The sequence below is a fragment of the Chinchilla lanigera genome, unplaced genomic scaffold (genome assembly GCF_000276665.1).
Source record: "Chinchilla lanigera isolate Chin_1 unplaced genomic scaffold, ChiLan1.0 scaffold00022, whole genome shotgun sequence".
NCBI classification, from domain to species: domain Eukaryota; kingdom Metazoa; phylum Chordata; class Mammalia; order Rodentia; family Chinchillidae; genus Chinchilla; species Chinchilla lanigera.
The window spans coordinates 12,440,726-12,459,709 of NW_004955423.1; the positions used below are offsets into that span (position 1 = coordinate 12,440,726).

An 18,984-nucleotide genomic window follows, 5' to 3' on the forward strand; every position below is an offset into this window, starting at 1 on the left:
GCATGTTTTCTGTATTTATTAACTTTAACTTTTCTCCTCACAAATAGACCAATCAATAGAATCAATTCCCAACAATAAGCCAGGCAGATAAATGTTCAACTAAAAGGGATAAAAGAATGTCAACAATGAAAATAATTAATAGTATATGTTAGTTCTAGGAAAATGAGGCACTGACAAGAGCATTACTCTTCTCTCTGTCTCCGTCTCTGCCCCTTGGCTGCTTCCAGAAATAAATCACATTCCTTGAACTATTTCTTTAATTGAAGAGTTCAAGATTATTTCTTTATTTCTTTATTTCTTTATTTCTTTATTTCTTTATTTATTTTTTGGTTTTTGTCCGGTACTGGGAACCGAACTCATGACCTTGCGCTTGCCAGGCAGGCGCTTTGCCTCTGAGCTAAATCCCCAGCCCCTATTTCTTTTTTTTTATCTTAAAGAGAATTTAAAAAAGAACAAGAGTAACACATCAACAATATAGATAGAAACAAAACAAAGCAAAAACAATAAAAATGATACAGGGTTTCAGAACAAAATAATAGGGATTAACAGTCGCTGTCATATTACACACTGTTATCTTCAACGATTGTTGCTCAGATTACCAGATGCAAGAATGCAAGATTGATCAAACCATTAAAGAGAATAAAAAATAAAAACAACAACAACAAAAAACCCATTAGAAGTGATACAGAGCTTCCCCAGACAAGATGGTAGGAATTCACCAATGGTTGTTACATTGCATATTGTTGTCTTCAAATCAGTTGTTCAGATTACCAGATATAAGCATGCAAAATTGCTCAAAGAGAAAAAAATAGGCATTAACTGTTCCTTTCAATAAACCACTAGACTTCAGCAGTATAGTTGTCTCAGCTATTCTTCTATATACATATGCATATTTTCCCTTCCTTCTTCCTTTCTGTCTTTTTCTCCTGTCCCTCATCCCAGTTGTTCCTTCTTTTGAGCAATTTCTTTCCCTTCCCCAATATCTATTGTACATTTTCAGTTTTGCTTACTCTTTCAGGTTCTTACACTAGGGAGACAACAATGATGTTTATACATTTGGGTCCGATTTATTTCACTTGTGAGTTTGGTCTCCATTTGCACCCATTTACCTATAAAAGCCTTGAGTTTATTTTTTTAAAGCTAAGTAATACTCCACTGTATAAAAACACCACATCTTTTTTTTTTTATCCATTGCTCAGATGATGTGCATTTGAATTGTTTCCAGGATTTAGCTATTACAAATTGTGCTGCTATAAACATAGGTGCACATATATGGCTGTGGTATGTTTTTAATTCTTCTGGGAAAATACCCAGAAGGTAAATACTTAGGTTAAGTGGGACTTCTAATCCTAGTTTTGTGAGGAATCTCCAGACTGATTTCCACAGTGGTTTCACCACTCTACACTCCCACCAGCAGTGGAGAAGTGTTCCTTTTTCCCCACAGACTCTCCAGCATTTGTTATTGGTTGATTTCTTAATGATAGCCATTCTTTCTGGGGTGAGATGGAATCTCAGTGTTGTTTTAATTTGCATTGCTCTAATGACCAATGATGTTGAACATTTTTCCATATATTTGTTCTCCATTAGTATTTCTTCATCTGAGAAGTATGTATTCATCTCAGATGCTCACTTTTGTATTAGGTCTTTAAATTTGGGGGCCTGAAATTAGAACTAAACCCATGTCTATCACCATGCACTAAACTAAATCAAAATGAATCAAGGATCTAAATATTAAAAGAGAAACACTAAATCTACTAAAAGAAAAGTCAGTAAAAATCTTGAACACATAGGGTAGGCAGAGAGTTCATGAACAAACACCAAACTGCATGGGAAATACTTCAAAGACTCAACAACTGGGATCTCATCTTACTGAAAAGGTTTTTCATGTCAAAAGAAATCACTGACAGAGTGAAAAGAAAACCCACAAATTGTGGAAAAATTTTAGCCAACTGCCCCTCAGACAAAGGACTTCTATCTAGAACATATGAAAAATTAAAAAAAAATCAAGATTATTTCTGAAGTCATAATTGTCTAGAGAAGAAAGCCTGGGGTGTAGGACCTGCAACAATACAGGAAGTACAGTAAATACATTAAGAAATACTACAGTTTTCCCTCCAAAGTATGCATGGCTGTCTGACAGAAGAAAAATGGGATTGCCCAGATATTTCTGAGGACACTTGGATACAGATTCTTCACGGTCTTTAGTATCTAGGGTACCTGCTAGACGGGGAGAATATGAACTTGGAGAAGACACATGTTTGGTAGTAGTAAAACATCCATGTAAATTCTTTTACCTGCGGGGGTGAGAACCATCACAAGGAAGGCCATGCAGAACCTTCTTAAGTGTTTCTTTCTCAAACTCCTGGCCAAGATAGTTAACTAAAAACAATGTTGAATTCTGGAAAAATGACAGATATTAGTGCCATGGTTAGAAATGTCAAAGATGCAGGAGTGATGATGCCCATAATATTTCCTCTTTACTTCACCAGCATAGTTTCTATGGAAATACAGATGGAGTCTAGAAGATGACAACAGATGTCTGCAGATTCAACCACGGAGTCCAACCAATTGAACCTGTTATACCAAGTATGCTGTTTTTACTAGAGTAAGGACTAACATGGCCTAAGGCACATGGTATATTACCACTGAGTTGGAGCCTACGTTCTTAATAGCCCCATCAAGAAGGAAGAGCAAAAGCAAGTTGAATTCTCCCAAGGTAGGCAAGAGTATATTTTTACTGTCTTGCTCTATATCTATGTTTTTTATTAAAATACAAACTAAGGGCTTCAGACCATTTGTGTCTGCATACATAATATCATCTTGACTACTATATTGATAACATATTCATTGGGTGGAAAGAACAAAAAGGGACCTTCATAAGTATGTACACTCCAGAGAGTTGAAGATAAATGCTTCAAAGATTGAGGAATCAAACTGATTAATGACCCTTTTAAAGAGCCTAGTGTACAACTTTTGGACATAGTATACATTTATGGCACAGTGCACAAATTACTGCATTTCATAGTACTAATGCTAGGATAAATATACAATGCTTGGGAAATCTCAGATTCTGGTGGCAGCTTATTCTACATTTGTGTTATCTCTCCACTTCAACTATTGGGTGACTTAAAATGCTTCTACCTTTAGGGGATACGCTCTTGCATAATCCAGGCTGCAATTCAATGAACCTTTCATTGGGATGATGTAATACTCTGGTATTTTATATATATCTGGGATTGGTATACTCTCTTCCACCAAAGAGAATTTGCCACATACACCTGCAGAGATTTGAAGCTAGTCTTACCATCATTAGCAGCAGAGAATTATGCATTATTCAGCTAACTTAGGTTTTTTTTTTTTTTTTGTACTGGGAATCGAACTCAGGACCTTGCACCTGCCAGGCAGGTGTTTATGACACTGACCTCTATCCCTGGCCCTAACCTAGGCTTTTTGTGTGGTACTGAGTTCTGGCAGACACAGAGAGTCTGACCATGAAACATCAAATGCTTGTGGGTCCAGTGATGCCCTTTTTGAGCTGGATTCTTGCAGAATATCTAACTCGTAAGATTGTGCAAGTGTGGTCACAAAACACAATGAGATGGAAGAGGCTTATTTAGATTAGGATGTAAATAAATCCCACAGGTTATAAATAGAAGGATTGAGCAGGTTGTTCAAGACCCCACGACAGCTATCACTGTTTCATTGGGACATTTTCCTTAGCTTGTACCCATGGCCACATGATAAAGTATCTCTAATGACCAAGTAGTGAGAGAGTAAAAAATGTTGCATATATTTCACTTAAAGAGTTGGCCTGAAATATGTGAGCAAGTGTGCAAGGTCCGCTTGGGGGTAAGTCCAGCAAAGTGCGGCATGGAAAAACTCTCTTTCTAAGATAGGTTTGGTTGGCACGTTAATCTAATACTGTATTCTTTGTGTGGAAAGATAAGGGGTCCAAACTAAGGATAGGTCATGGAGAGGTCAAATGGCTCAGTTATTTTGGTTAGGTAGCTGAAAGAAGAAAGAATGGAAAATTCAGAATAATGTCTAATGAAGAGGCATGTATTCATAGACCTTTTGGAAGTGGGCATGATGTGTGGAGACCCTTGCACTGCACGTTAATGTCTACCATAGAGCAGGCTCCTCAGAAAAGCTGCTCTGTAGCAGGGTAGATAGATAGATAGCATTACTCAGCCTGCTCACATCAGTCAGCCTTTGCCACTATCCACCCGAGAGTTGCCAAAATGAACTTATGACCAATGTAGCCTTTGTGAAAAGGGTGGAGAGCCAACCTGTGAGTACTTGCTAAGAGTAATCTCATTAATGTTGCTGTTCGAAGTCCAATATGTCAGCAATAGAAATCAACGACAAGTCCCTGGTATGTACCTAGGAGTTGAGACACACAACTAGCTAGGTAGAAAGTTATTTTCACAAGATACCTTTGGCAGAAATCATGATAATATTCACCTGTATGGGTTTCTACTTTTAGCTTGGAGAGCCTCAGCCAGAACCACTACCTCTACTGTTATTTGATGCACCAGTGTAATAACATTCTTTTTAAAGCACTCACTTTATAACAGTGGAAGAGTGACAGCGGACATGTGATCATGGGATACAGGGATTCTCTCACATACTGCACCACCCGGGGGCTGTTGGTTGAATAGTCTCTTGAAGGCACAGTACGTTGCCAATTTGTGGATGATACCCAGTGCATATGAGTACCATCTTGTGGGATGAAATACTCATTAAATAAGTGATTGTTATAGACTTCAGTCTTCCCAAAAGTTAGACTATGTGAATTTGGGGAGCCAGAGTGTAGACAGAAGCAGTCTCAGCATCATCTGATGCAATCCTTAGAGGGAGTTTATGTTTTTCAAACTTGTAACTCTAGGCTTTGTATGTCTATAAATGTTTTTAGATAGGAGCCACACCAGAGAACAGCACTGAGTTCCATTAAACTTTACCTGATGATTCCCACCCTGTGGGATTAGTTTCTTTTTGCTAAGAGATCAACAATGAGAATAATACTGACCCTGGTAGGCTGATTGTGCTTTATAATTAGGAGCCGGCAGGGTTGCTGTTACTGGAGACAAAGTAGAGAATTAGATGATCCACAGGAATATAATTTGATATCTGAAGGTGGAGCAGCCATGTTCAAAGAAATTGATACTGAGCCTGGAGCCAGATTCCTCAGGGATTAGAATCTGATTTGCCCTACGTGGGAACCTACTTAAATGAGCAAAGGTATTAGATTAAGTTTAGGGAGATTTAAAAATGGATAATGGAGGAAAGACAGTGAATACTAACTTTAGCTTTGGCACTTAACTGTCCTCTTCTGAGTGGCCCCAGGGACACAGACTAACTGGAATTCTTGAGTTTTTCCTAAATAGAGTGACGCTACTCTATGAACCAAGTGGTTGGGGTGGCACAAGGGATTGGTTGAAGTGTGTATGTTGTACTGTGTGGATCCACTTTTAAGACCTGCCATATTGTTGGCTACTGATTGTTCATGAGTAAAGAAAGTTGCCTCATAAAAGTGAACTTGTGCTCCATTCTTAGGGTAGCTGGCAATGACTGGTCAAGGCAGAGATATCGAAGCTTTTCTTGTTGCCTTCCTGGGATTAGAAATTTCTAAATGGGCTATTCAGCATTAGAGTTCTCATTAAGATCAGTAGCATCCACTGTTTAGTGTTGCAATTTTATTAAAGTTCCACTTAATTTCTGTCCAAACAATCTTGTTTCCCTCTGTTCTTTTTCACATACTCTCTGCTGTGGTCTGAATGATTGGCTGTCCCTCAAATGCATAGTTGAAATCCTAACCTCTAAGGGAATGGTTTTTGGAGGCAGTCTTTGAGGAGGTAATTAGGTTATGAGTGCTGAAAACTATTGAACAAGGTTGGTGCAGTCATAAAAAGGACCGCAGAGAGCCGTTTCATCCTGTCATGTAGGACACAGCTAGGAGGCTCTCTGAGCTAGAAGAGGGACTCTTCCCAGCATTGAATTTGCTGGTCCCTTGGTCTTGGATTTCCCATCCCTAGAACTATCGAAAATGAGATTCTATTGGACATAAACTTCCCAGTATATGTTATACTGTTACAGCAGCCTAGGTGATCTGTGACATTCAGGTATCACTTTCTTTACAGCATTCCAAAATTAAACCCCTAAACATGCATTTTAGAGTCTTAGAATATTTGGGAACCTGACCTATGACACAGGAGTAGAAAGAAAGCCTATCTCCTATAAGAAAACAGCTTCATTAAAGTCCCAGAGGCAGAGAGTGAAGTATGGTCACCTAATGATTTACTGCTGATGAAGTTCAGGAAGTACTGGGGAACATGTATAGAAAGAGTGTTAGAAGCCTTAGAGCATTAGTACCAGGAAGACGGCCCAGAATGCCAGATTCAGTTGGCAAGATGGAAGCATCATGGCTTCTAGAACAGATGGCCAAAATGGTCTGAGGTTTGCTGTGGAGACAGCAACAGTGCAAAACGCATTGAAATGGAGAAGAATTCATATTTAGAACCACCAAAAGAATAACGTCCAGTTTCCTCAGGGAGAAATGACTATTCATGGCCATTGGGGTGATAAGGACAAGGGTGAGGAGAATTCTGAGGCAAGAGGAGAGTTCTGGAGGTGAGAAGGACTTGGGATTAAATTTCATGTGAAGACATGAGCACTGAAGAATTCAACATTTGTGGAAGTTTGAGCAAGATGTTTCAGGGCCTTTATAAAGATCTGTACAAGAACCAGACCAATGGCCTGAGTTTCCCAGGAAGTATTATTCTAGAAGACTTCAGAGGCATAGGAAGCTTTTTGTGAGGCAGTTTCCACCTATAAGCTTCCCAGCTGACTTCAGAAAATTCTCCTAAGCTTTCTCCCAATCTCTGTGTGCCCATTTGCTCCCCAGGTTCGTCCATTTGCATTCATTGTAGGGCTTGGTTCTCTTGCGGATTAGCTGTGACAAACTGTGACTAGGGAAATAGCTTCTTCCCCATACTGCTGAACTGTATAGGCCTTTTTTAAGAGCAAAGTTTCTTCATGAGCATAAGCTTTGACTTAATTATTCTTATTATAGTACTACTTAAGCACATTTAAACATAAAAATAGGTATAAAGTATGTGCTTATCAGCTTTAAATAATTATGTATAAGAAAACCATTTTACAAGTTCAAGTCGATAAAAACTATAAAACTAATAAATCTAAATTGAGATCATTAATTTCACGGGCAGATGAAGTTGTTTTGTGGAAATTAAGTTGCTGCTCACAACCTAAATGACAATCAGCTTCCTTTGTGTTTAGAATACCAAAGCCATCTTGTCACTTGCTATAACTTAACTCTCTGAATGTCCTGTATTCAAACAATAAAGAAGTGATCAAAATTTCACATGACAGCAGTTGACCTTTAGTTAGGAGGTATTCTCATTATTTACAAATACATCATTTTGAAGAATTAAAGGGGTGCAGATCGACCCGTGATGGGATTCACAGTATGATTATTGACAAACTCTTAGCTTACCATGCAAAACATCAAATATTTTAGTAGCTCAAGGCTCAAGTAGATCGTTTCTAAAAATTAGCCTCTGTGGTCTGCTTATAGGTTGTGAATTGTTGAAATAATGTTCTTTCTTTGATTCTTTTGAAGCAACAATAAGTAATTCCAGAGGATTACATTTTCTTTTCTTTTCTTTCTTTTTCTTTTTTTTTTTTTTTTTTTTTTTTTTTGGTACTGGGAATCTAACCAGGACCTTGCATTTGCCAGGCAGGCACTTATGCCACTGAGCTATATCTCTAGCCCAGGATTACATCTTAATATATATTTAAGACCTATTTTCCAGTTAACTGTTATGTTATTTTTTCAGCTACCATTATGGTTTAGATCTAGAATGTTCAACAAAAGTCCAATGTGTTCAGAGATGGGCCGTTTGGAAGGTGATGGGATTTTAGAAGTACTATAGTGAATGCACCCTTAGGAGGTGATGCTTGGTTGGAGGTGGGTCCCAAGAGGTGTTGCCTAGAAGGGTATATCCTTGTCTCTGCCTCTTCCTTTCTCTCTTTGCTGCCTGGCTGCCGTGCATTGAGCACTTTTTCCTCCACCATGTTCTTCTGCCATCTTGTTTCTGCCTTTGAGCCAGGTAGCAATGCTGGAACTGTGAGCCCACTTCTCCTTTCACTTATGGCTGGAGGTTATTGCATCCTAGCAACAAGAAAGTGACTAAGATAGAGACCGTGATTTCCTGTGTAGAAGGCAAAATTAACAGAATCCTAGATTGGCTGGATTTTACCTTTTTCTTTACTATATGGTCTTGTCTGGGTGTTACACCAGGTTGGCAATCCTGAAAACCTCATAGATCTGAATGGCACCTTCCCTGTCCTCAAGGAAGCTGCTAGTTTGAACTCTGCAGGGACTTCCATGTGTTGGGAGCAATATTCAGTTGTTACTATTCTTGACTTTTATTTATAAATTCCTTCTAATTTGGTCTCATCAACATCCATTTTGTTGTGTGTTGTTTATTTACTCCTCTAATGGATCACAAGGCTTACTTTCACCAATAATTTTCCATCCCCTCTTCTTACAAAATTAGACTTACATATGTATATTGTGAATCATCCATTTTCCATAATCCTATCCTTCTTCCCCAATTTAATTGTATAATGTGCAGCATTTCCTTGTCATAATGGAGAGCTATTTCTGATGAAAATCAAGAACAAGCCTAGTAAGTGAATGTCAGTGGTGTTTGCTGTGTTTAAAAATGAATACTGATTAAAATCTCTTGAGAGTTACAATTCCAATTAGCAGGAGGCCCAAATCTGGTCATTTGTCCTTATCCTTGGCTTTCTGCTGGAGAAGCTTTACCTACTAATGTGTTTTTAAAGTAAATTTTCTTCCTGTAAACTTAGTTTTCATATTTTGCTGCTTAAAATCCTGGGATGACAGCTCACAATTTAAAAAAAGAATGTAGAAATGGAACTCTAGTGTAATTCTAGCCATAATAGGTCAGATTCGGTATGAAGCTAGTGCATATTGGATCAGATCCAGATGGTATAACCAAATGTACAAGAAGGATCTAATTATAACACTTTCACATAGAACATGGTCCCATAGAATGGATTTCAAGGTTAGCATAGTGGAAATATAGTATAAAGGAAAATGAGATGGATACGTCTTTTGATAGATGAAGGATGTAGGTGGAATACAGGACAGCAGAAATGTCTTGGGGTACACAAATGAGGATGATATAGGGAATCTGAGTCTGGAATTATTTTAAGAATTGGCCTTGGGGTACAAAAGGCAAATGAAAAAATAGCAAAGTTGTTCAAATTTAGTTGAATGTCAGAAAAGTCCCTGGCTGAAAATATTTGAAACTGTTATACTAAAATCAGTTCAATATGTTCAGTATTATTATTTTTATATCTAAGTTATTTATGTTAATACTAGCAGGCACTATGATAAAGTACATTTCTTAGAAACTTCCTGGTACTTCTCAAGAATTTTTTTTTTTTTTTTGGTTTTTCTCCGGTACCGGGAACCGAACTCATGACCTTGCGCTTGCCAGGCAGGCGCTTTTGCCGCTGAGCTAAATCCCCAGCCCCTCTCAAGAATATTTTGTCCACATATTTTCTACTCCCTGGGTTATATAAGACATTCAATTATGTACTAATTTCCCTAGGTGTGTAAGTACAAAAATATGATTTTAACACAAGAAGAAAAAGCTTAATTATTTTGAATAACAAAGCTGCTGAGGGTTAAAGTTAGCCCAAAAGACTTTGTCTTATGTTTTGTTTCTTACATTTCAGGGTTTTTTTGTTATTTACATATACTTAAAGGTCTTGTCCATAATATGTACTAACAGACTCTTATTTCATGTATCTCAGATGTTGTTTTATTATTTACATACAATTAAGTTCTTGCCAATAATATATATTAATAGACTCTTGAAAGCATCAACCCGTGACAGTACTTGTGGAGAAAGGCTTCCTGCTTAGTTGGTGGTGACAGGATTTGTAGCAGCTCTGGTTCTTAAAAGATGACTTTCATTCCCCAGTTCTTCAGTGAAACAGATGATGAGGACAGTGACATGTGTAACAGCAACATTCTTCTTTGGAAAACAGAAATTACCAACATAGTCAATCTATACAAATATGTTTCTAAATCTAATCTCTCAAATTCTCCTGAAGACACACTGATGAGTTTCTCTCTTTAGTTCCTTATTTTCCTGTCTAAATCTACACATGTATAAAAATTACAATATGAATCGCTAGGATGACGTTAAAGTCTTTTTTTGACTGGATATTTTAACCAAAATTTTCCTTGTCCAATTCAGCCTCCACCTAAGAAATGCATCTGAAGTGATGGCTTCTTAAGCTTTTCTAGGTATTTACGCGAAATTTTTTATGAATTCAAGTGAACGGAACTCACGCTGTAATTTCCCTCTCTGCCTTCCAGAGCAGCACAGTAACAGCTTCCATGAATATGGAAATTCCGGGGCAACAGGATCAGTGAACATACAGAGTTGAGACCTGAGAACTAGCTGTGGTCTGGCTTCAGTGCAGTCTTGTCTTCTCCAAGTCTGTCCACTCCCTTCATCGCCTTTCACCCATGACTGGCTCTTCCCACCCACTTCTTGCCTCTGGGACGCCTTCTGTTTATGCCCCGTCAACCGCCTCTTTTCTTGTTTGCCAGCAGTGTTCTCTTATTGGTCTATATTTTCCACGCTGAGACATTTTCTGGTCTCTTCCAGTAACCACACGTACTGAAAGAAAAGAGGCAATTGTGAACAAAAATGTGCTTATCCATTTGATCCCTGAAAATTAGAAAAAAAATTTAATTTTTCTTAGACTTAATTTCCTCCAATGTGGTTACCAAGTCATACACAACTGCATTGTCTTTGTGCATGAAAGTAACTTCCAGGAATTTATGTAGGCTTTTGTAAAAAGTTCTGTACACTAATTCACTGGTTTTGTGTACATAAGATACAAACATTTTGCTGGAAAAACCAGTCAGTTATTCCGTTATTTGGTCAACAAGACAGCAAACGTTTGGTTTGTTTAATTAGAAGATATCAAACAACTGTTTCTTGGTATCTGAATCAATAAGTATTGTTAAGATAATGATACAGATATCTTTATTTTGTTTTCATTTAGCTATTTTTTTTCAGTAGATAGAGTTTTGTAAATGGCATTAACACCTACAGTGCTATTAACACTATCAGCTGATAATTGTTCCTCTAGCTAGATTTTAAAAAAATGAAAATGGTACTGCCTTTAGATCACACGAGTTCATTTTTATTCTGTGTTACAGAATCAGTAAGCCTTTACCTGAATGTATGTAAGTACACATACAAAGTGAGACAGACAATTCATAAAATTCAGTTTTTACCAACTAACAAAAATATTTTATTTTACTATGCAGTAGGAGATGGTAATAATAACTAAAGTATTTTATCTTCTCAAAAAATGTGCAAAGTTAAGGATTAAAGCAGAAAGCAGAAAGGACAAAAGAAATATTTACCTAAACTTATTCTGATGCACATCTAAGAACGCTTCATCATGGAAAGGTATTATTTATTATATCACTATTATTGAGACACTACTTTTGACAAGTGGATATTCATTTATATATTTAACCAAGTTTTAAATTTAGTCTTTCCTTCCTGCCCTCCCTCCTTTCTTCTATGCGTACTTATATGGTCCTGAATTTGAGCATGTGTTTTTAACTGAATTAACCTGGAAATATCCCATTTTAAATGTGGATTTTATATTTGGACTTCTTTCTGACACTAACTTGTCTGAAATTTTCCTTACTTTTGCCTGCACACATTTATACACCTAGAATTATATTTGAATTAAGAAATAGCAGTCAAATTATCCATTTGATTAATTGACCAGCTTATTCTCTTACAATAATGAAATTTCTCAGTCTCTATAAGTTAAACAATTTATTAAATTTTTGCCTTATTGCAATATAACAAGTTTTATTAAGTACCTAATTTATGTGTAAAGTGCTATTTGTTCATAATAGCTGTTTGGTTGAAGTAAATCTTTCAGTGTAGTCAGAATATGTCTTAATTGATTTAAAAATTCAGAAATGATCTATACTTTTTGTTTTTTGTGATCTAGTACTTCTCTCGTCCTCATCCTATGGTTTGCAAGATAAACTTTTATGCAAAATCTGGCATTTGTTGAAAATAATTAAAATAGTTATTAATAGCTATTGTCTGGATAACTCAAATAATTTGAAATAGTGATTTAAGTAGGATTTCAAACACAGTTGTTACTTGATTCATGTACTTAATTTGCTCTACGATTTTGGAAAAGATGATCATGTTTATGTTTGTATAGGAAAGATGGCCAGGGTTGTGTTTGTCACCTGATGCAGAGTTCACTAGTGAAGCCAACATTTTGCCAAATGCTTGTGTTTATGAAGCAAATTGTTTGAAAAAACAAAAATGGGTTTGTGAACCGAAGTACCACCGCAATCCAATAAGCTAAAAAATGACATCTCATACATTTAAATCTCCACTCTACAAATCAAACAAAATGATCTTATTTCCATAGAAAATAGTTTGAAAATTGACGCTAGTTATTTTAAAAAATTATTCTCTTTGGATTCTATGTGTCGTCCAGGTTGTAAGTGCACATCAGGATATTTGATAATCTCTTCATTAAAATCTACTCTAAATTGTTACACTAACTTCATTGTTTATTCTCTCTTGCTTATTTCTTTATAGGCACAGAAAAATGTATAAATTCTCTACAATATAATACTTGCAACTTGTGTAATTTCTGCAGTATTATTGGCTGAAATTCTGACAAGTCTTTGAAAGCAGAGAAAATATTACATGGAATCTAGAATAGTAATAATTCACAAGACATTTATTGAAAAGCTAGATTTATGTCTCTAGCATTAGACTTCAAATATGTGTACATGTGACTTGCATACATATACATACACCCATCTGTGTACTTTTATGTATGAATACTTAACATTTTCAGTCATTTCAGTTTGATAAACAACAACAAAATGGAAAAACACTTCACCCAAATTATATAGGATTAATTTCTTAAAGTTTCTAAACTGACATCGATAACAAGCAAAGATTACTCTGACCGATCAGCACGGAAACATTTTTTCTTTTTCTATCAAAAGTAATAATACTCATTTCTAATAAAAAAGGAAATGAGAGATGAGCCAGTATGAAATGCTTAACCAAGAAAATGGCTTAAATGAACATGTATTGAATAACAAAAATGAAATAAAGATTTCCCTCCAAATAAAATTTCAGTCTTCCTGAGAAAGACCATTTCATAACCTTCTTTTTTCTGGGTTTTCATCATAGGGAGCTTGAGCTTGGCTTCCCACTGTCTGTACTAAAGAGATTAGTGATATAATTGTCATTGAATCTGATTTCCTTTTGAAAAAAAGAGTTGAATTTGAAATGCAAATCAGAATTTATTGAATCTTTTATTACACAGTGGAAGAATTAAAAACACTCTGGTTTATGGAGAAAAGAATGGTAACTAGATAAAACTTAAATTTTTTAGAAAATTAACAAAAACCCCTCAAATAAGCCAGATTCTTTGAGGGTTCATTTTAATATATAAGTAGATTTTTAAAACAAATATGTGTTAATTTGAAAATCATCTTTTAGACGTTTAGTTATTTAGACCACTAGCTTCCCTTCACCCAAGCCACTGATTTATGGGCTTAAATGAAACCCACACATGAATCTTAACTACTTGAAATTCTCATTGTTAACAGTGAAATTTGACATGTGCGTGTGCACACACACACATACACACATATGCTGAAGATTATAACCTCTAATTCTTTCAATATTAATAGATGTATCATTTTGGATCTAGAAAATTAAAATCCAGTAGACATACCTAAGATCCTGTATTCACATTCTTTAAAGTTGAATCAAGATATAAAACTTTTTTTGGAAACTGCATTATAAAGAGAAGCACTGCATAATCATGGACTTGCTTGAACTCAATCCAAAGAATTTTAGTTGCAAGGATATATTCTAAAGTCAGTATTATATAGAGTCACTATTAAAGGAAACAATTTTAAACAATATAAAAACAATAGCAATAATAAAACTGAAAAGTAAACTAGCAATATGTGGTTCTTTAATTTGACCACAAAAAATAAAGGGTGGCCTAAATAGTGGCCCATTAACTACGTGGATGCTGTGTAGCATCAACTGTAACATGAGGGGACAACATGTACTATGTGCCAGATCTAGACACAGGATATGCAGCATGTTTTCTCTTTTTTAAACAACTTGTGCTTTTCTGCAAAAATGTGGAAGTAGGAAATGTTTGGATAATAAGATATGTCTGAATCTGTGCTTTGAGATAAAAGGTCAATATGAGTTCAGAGAAAAGAGAGATCAATTTAGGATGATACTCTGTTGAGCCTTGAACAAGCTATTAAATTTACAAAGACAAGACAGAAAGAAGAGTTATTCAGGTAAAGGGTGTAACATGTGAAAGGGAAAGCTTGAATAACAACATCGGTTTGAATGACAATAACAGCAAACGTTTACAGATGACTTTGTGAGATTCTATTCTGAGCCCTTTGTATCTATTGCTTCATTTCATGATCAGTATTTGTCTAATAAATGTGGAGACAGTCACAAAGAAATTTAAGATGTGCCTGGGGAGGCGTTGAGCCTCAGGCCCAGAAAAACTACAATCTCAGGATTAGTTTATTTTCTTGGGTGATCACATATAAAACTTGTTCATTGCGAAAAGGAATAGATCTATTTTTGACCCAGTATAGACATCTTAGTTGGTTTTATTGACTAATGTCAGGTATAATTTCTATTTTCAATCAGATTGCAGTGTTGTACTTCGATGGCTTCATTCTGGGAAACTGCTCATCAAATATTGATGAAAATAAAATTTTGGTCGATGGCTAAATGTGAACAGTGTGTAGCCAAAGTGAAATATTACGCTGTAGTCACTTTCAGTTTCTTTATTTTAATAAATTTCTCTCTTGCCTTAAAGCAAATTAAATTGGCCAAAGAGGGTAACATTTGATTTTTTTTTTTTTTTTTTTTTGGTTTTTCTCCGGTACTGGGAACCGAACTCATGACCTTGCGCTTGCCAGGCAGGCACTTTTGCCACTGAGCTAAATCCCCAGCCCTAAGAGGGTAACATTTGAAATGACCAATTGTTTGATAAGAAAGGTAAGATAAACCTCAGTGTGAAACAACCATTAAACACTAAACTTGAGGAAAAATTACAATTTCTCCAAATTAAAATCACAATTAATATAAATTCATAACACTACAAGCTGGATACAAATGTAATTAATTGATTTTAGTGAAACCAGCTAAGGATTATTTTGTAGTCAATTTTTATTTCAAAGTTGTGACTATAAAATAACTTATTTTGGTGGACTTTTTTAAAACCCTAATAGAGTATGCATCATTTATGCTTAGTAATGTTTTTTATTATGTACATGTGCAGGAAGATTTAGGCAATAGGGGAGGATTTTTTCACAAAATAAGTGGAAAGAATAAATAAATAAAATTAAATCCACATTATTTTAGGGGAGAAGGTGCATTTTCACTTTCGACTACTTCATATCTTAAGCATGGATCTGATTTCAGGTGACCTTGTGATTAAAAGTCTGGTCTAAGGAAGTGTCTGCTGTCCTGCAGAGAGCGCAGTGCCTGAGTGTCAAGTTCAGCAGATCTGTTAAGAATCTGTTAGACAGAGCCTACACATAGCCAGAAGTGTGAAACATCTTTGTAATTTAAGGGGGTACTCTCTCCTAAGTAGGGAACTTTGAAGAAGAATTCAGTACAATGGCAGATAGTTTTGCTTCTCACACGTGGATTTTGAGGTACTTCGCCATCACAAAATCTGAAAAGAATACAGATTTTCTCAAGTTCTTGACTTTCCCAAGACATTGTCAGGAAAAGGAATCAGAAGAAACAATGTACTTTCTTTCTCTTGATCATTTAACCTTAGGGAGGAGAGAAAGAAGGTGTCTGCAGTGCAACATAAAATTTATAAAAAGAAAAAAATCCTATTATGGATTTACTTCCAAGTATTCCTTGACTATATGATTTTTATTATGACAATGTCATAACACCAGTTTTTGAGGGAATGTCAGAGACATTTTAGGAGTCTGTGATTGCCTGAAAACTCAAGTGATTTTATAACTCCAAAAAGTTACTGTAATAAGCTTTATTCTTTCTTTTAAATGACTGTCAGAGGGACCTACCATTATCTTGACACTTGTATTTGAGAAACTTTTGCTGGAGCTCTTACACACCTTTACGGCAGCACTCAATTTCAAGGCTCTTTTGCGGCTTCGTTTTTCTGCTTCTCATTATGTCTAACCAGCTGAATGTTTTGTCTGTTTTGATCAGCCAGGTTAGAAGTGAGCTGAATTCTGAACAGTTTTCATCCTGTTTTTCAGTTCTGCTTAAGAAATATTTACTGAGGCTCTGGATCCATAAAAATGAAGTGGATTTTGAGATTTTATTGATGTAATGGAAGAGAAAGTATTGCCCATTGTTACTGTATCCAAAACATTTCAGGAGTACAAGCAGAAAAATATGTCTCTATCATCAGAACTTAATATGAAATCATGTTCTTCTTCTGTCATACAGAAATTTGTCATAGATTTTATCTGCAATAAAAGCTATGTCAGTGGTGCCACATAATACATTTATAAAGGTTAGAGATATTTTAACCCTTATCTGTGACCAGAATTATAATGGTAAGCAATCCACTAGAGTACCAACAGCAGATTGTTAAGAGTGTAAAAATTTTCTGCAGACATGAATGCAAAATAGCATAGGAATCCGCACGTTGTAATGCGCTGGGTAATTTTAAATAATATCCTTGAAATTATAAATTTATTGCATAAGTGAGAATATATGATTACAGATTCCATCAGTCTCATGTCCTTGTCATGGATTTGTGTTTTTAGGGTCCAGAGAGATTATGCTGTTATACCGGTTAAACTCTTATAAAGGCCCGTGAAAACATTGCAGCCACATTATTTTAATGACTTCCTTTCCTAAATGTGTATTGTCACAAACTATGAATAATGAACAGTGAATTCTCAGAAATGTAGGTTTTACTTATCTGGATTTTGATTTCCAGAATTTACATCATTCTCTGCTTTTAAATTCTGTTACTTAAGAATATAAAATATAAGAGTAAATATTTGTAGCTGAGTAGACCAGTTCATCAGAAAATTAAGGTTGCTGACATTCACTTATATAACTTTTCAATATATCTTGCTTTTCTTCTATTTATACTTTTCAGTGTAAGGTTCTGGATAAAATTCTCTTTTCTCTTGAATTGCACGTTCTGTGTTTATAGGAGAAGCTAAATTTCAGATGATAAAATTCTCCATCAGACAGTTTAGTAGCTGCTGAGCAACAATGGTACATAGACTTAAGTCAATATACTCAAAATTGAGTTCAAGAGATTACAGTCGAGAACTAGCTAGACACATGAAATGAATATTTGGATCTTCTTTTTTTCCCCAGTGGATGCACACAACACACCAATCCACATTTTGCTTAGAAACAATCCAAATGAAATTATTTTATTCTTTAGCATCTCAGGCACTGGAACTGGCTCATGCTGGGTTCTGGTTATTTTATTCTGAAGTGTGGGACGTATCTTGAATCCAAGATGATTTAATTTAGTTGATCTAATCCATAGTTTCAACTTTTGCCTTCTCTTTTAAAACATTTCATAAAAGCATCTGCAGAAGCCTTGTTTTGATTACCCTTTATCCTCCAGCCTTAGATCAATATCAGGTTTTCCTCCCTTGCTCATAATCCATTAGAGAAAATACTGTAGATCTCTACAGCATGACCCAAACTCCACATTATGTTTGCAATTTTCCGTAAGATTTGTGCAGTGAAAAGTAAAAATGTTTACTTTGAGAGACATCTGCTATAAATAAAATGACAATGTAAATTTTGAAGAGAGCTGCACAACTGCTGTAAAGACTCAAACACTGACCTCCCATGGCAGGTTCCAGCACTTTGTGATTTTCCAATCGGTCAAATGTGTTCAACACTTTTGAACCCCCACCCAACTTCTGGTTCTCCCCACTTGCCTGCCAGCCAGTGAAACTGCAATGAAATTAGCCTGTAATGCTTTCAACGCCCTCCCAGATCAGCTTTCATTCTCAGGGAAACAAGTGAATGGCATTAAAATATGCTTCCCACTCTCATAAAATATTTCCTCAAAATAGTTCAGAAACTCAAACCAGTTACTGCAGATTTTGATAGTATCTTTACTGAATAGCATCAACCGCTTGAAAGGGTCGGCCATCCGGGTCTGTGACACATACTGTTTAAAAACTTTAAGAACTTTCCAGAAATTACTCTGCCTCAGGAGAGATTTGTGAGGAGAACAGAGACGAGACTTGGATTTCCCCACCAAATTTTCTTGTCAGTGTTCTTCAAAAACAAGTAACGGGGGTCTCAAAATATGCTCTCTTTGAATGACAGAGTTTTTTCTGTTTCCCGAAATGAAGAGGTCCATGGTGATGTCTGTTAAAAACAGAGCTGAGAAATCAGCATTTAAGAATGGCAACGGGGGGCTGGGGATTTAGCTCAGCGGCAAAAGCGCCTGCCTGGCAAGCGGAAGGTCATGAGTTCGGTTCCCGGTACCGGAGAAAAACAAAAAAAAAAAAAAAAAATGACAATGACAAGCCAACTATACATCCAAGTGCAGAGAAAAATGGTCATTGAAGAATACCAAAAGCTCATTTAAAAATTCTTTATTGGTGCCATTCGTATTTGCAATTTATAATGTGAAATTTGAGCACTAAATGATACTTTCAAATTCAAGACATAAAATTCGGTACAGTAACAAACATGTTATATTCAAGCTTTGACCTGAAGAACTTCAGAGTTTGAGGAAAAAATGTATACGTCAAGGCTCATTATTTTTTCAGATAACAAAAAGGAAGGAGGAAGTACTGTGATAACA

The 18,984-nt window shown here is 35.9% G+C and overlaps 1 long non-coding RNA gene across 1 annotated transcript in view; it reads left to right on the top strand.

Moving 5' to 3' along the window:
• LOC102009397 overlaps positions 1-18,984 on the top strand; it is a 55,287-nt gene that overhangs the window by 26,664 nt on the left and 9,639 nt on the right. The window contains exon 3 of the long non-coding RNA XR_260967.2: positions 2,490-2,716. This is a non-coding gene — a long non-coding RNA (uncharacterized LOC102009397). The remainder of the gene's footprint in view (positions 1-2,489; positions 2,717-18,984) is intronic.